This window comes from Zootoca vivipara, chromosome 14, assembly GCF_963506605.1.
Source record: "Zootoca vivipara chromosome 14, rZooViv1.1, whole genome shotgun sequence".
Classification (NCBI taxonomy): domain Eukaryota; kingdom Metazoa; phylum Chordata; class Lepidosauria; order Squamata; family Lacertidae; genus Zootoca; species Zootoca vivipara.
The window spans coordinates 12,415,804-12,417,792 of NC_083289.1; the positions used below are offsets into that span (position 1 = coordinate 12,415,804).

General features: G+C 46.5%; 1 pseudogene; it reads right to left on the reverse strand.

The window, feature by feature from the left end:
- Positions 1-1,344: 1,344 nt before the first annotated feature.
- LOC118093309 (coiled-coil-helix-coiled-coil-helix domain-containing protein 2-like) lies at positions 1,345-1,777 on the reverse strand (annotated as a pseudogene).
- Positions 1,778-1,989: the final 212 nt, after the last annotated feature.

Below are 1,989 nucleotides of genomic sequence, written 5' to 3' on the forward strand. Positions count from 1 at the left end.
AACTCTGCCGCTGAGCTTTGGTCCTGCTCAACCAGAATCAGAACATGCTTGTGAACCTACTGCCAATCAGTTTAACAAAGTGGCTTTGAATTGCAGCTTAATAAAATAAAACAGTCCCTCCCCACCCTAAGGTTAACAATTCCACAAACCATCATGTCCCCATGGAAGAACAATTTTGACTACCCAAGCTTCCCATTCCAATCTTAAATCCAGTTCTTCACATTTCTGGAGCAGTTTGCATCATGAAAACAATTCTGCATTTTTGTGTGATTTTCTTCCAATAAACATTTCTTTTCGTTTTGACTAATGTGTGTATTTCTGAAATCAATTTCTCCTAATACAGCCTTTCTCAACCTTGGGTCCCCAGATGATGTTGGACCAGAACACCCAGAACACCACTGGTCCTGCTAACTAGGGATGATGGGGCTTGTAGTCCATCTGGGGATCGAAGGTTGAGAATGGCTGTCCTAATATGATGCATTTTTGTTTTTTATTTCCACTAATGCCTTCATTTTTATGCACACTTATTACCTAATATGCACATGTATGTAAACATTGTCTGGTTGGAGAACTGCACGCCAAGATTCAGATAAGTGAGGAATTTGAAGGATTGGCTGTGTTTCAGCTAGGGTTGCCATATTTCAAAAAGTAAAAACCAGGACACCCTGATAGTTGTTGAGCTTCTTAAATGAATAAATATCAGGACAAAGCGCCACATTTTGGAAATTCCTCCCGGACGTCACTTCCGCCTTTGAAATTCCAGTAATCTCCAGGAAAATTCAGACATATGGCAGTTGTGGTTCCAGTTCTTGTATTGTTTTGGAAATGGAGAATTTGATAGATCTCCCTCATCCCTACTCCTCACTTCCTTTGCAATCCTCACAATGCTTACTCAGAATTAGTAAAGGTAATGGACCCCTGGATAGTTAAGTCCAGTCAAAGGCGACTATGGGGTTGCGGTGCTCATCTCGCTTTCAGGCTGAGGGAACCGGCGTTTGTCCACAGACAGCTTTCCGGGTCATGTGTCCAGCAGGACTAAACCGCTTCTGGTGCAACCAGATACCGTGGCGGAAACCAGAGTGCACAGAAATGCCATTTACCTTCCCACCGCAGCGGTACCTATTTATCTACTTGCACTGGTGTGCTTTCGAAATGTTAGGTTGGCAGAAGCTGGGACAGAGCAAGGGGAGCTCACTCCATCGTGCGGATTCGAACTGCCGACCTTCCGATCAGCAAGCCCAAGAGGCTCAGTGGTTTAGAGTCGACCGCCACCCACTCCCATAAGCAGAAGTAAGTCTCATTAACTTATTCCCTGGAAAGTGAGTTCATCTTGAAGAGCTCTTGTTAGGTTGAGCCATTTGCAAACTGGCATTGCTTCAGCTTCAGCACATCATTGAACCCCTTGCACAGGTTCAACCCGGCCTGGTTCTCTGTGTACTTCAGGAATTCTTCATCTTGTACTGGCAAGATGTGAACTGCTGCAACTGCTGCATTGCAGGCTGGGCTGCCTGAGGCTCCTAGGAAGTGATGTCAGACCTTGTGGCTTCAGAGCTTCCACTTCCAAACCCACCAGACATGGCATGTCCACGAGTGTGCCCCACAGTGGAGCCCACAGCCACGTAGTGATGGCCATCTGCCCAGGGGCACAAGAAACCACTGCAGAGGCAGGGGCAGGAATGGGGGCATGAGCAGCTGGCAGTGGAGCAGACCTCATAGGAGGTGCACAGCCGGCAGGGGGCACCATGTGAGATGTCCTGCTCCTGCTTCCCCTCAGCATGGTGGTGATAACAGGAAGTTGAGTTACGATTGCTACTGTAGGTTACCTTGAAATGATTATATTATTGTGCAACCAATTGTCAGGCTTCGGGGAATTGGCTTCCTCCCCCCGTGGCAGTAGATAAGAAGATAAAAGGAACATTTTACCAGTTAGAAACTTTAATAATCCCAGCGAGAGAACAAAGAACACTTCTCCTAGAAATGGCAATGCTC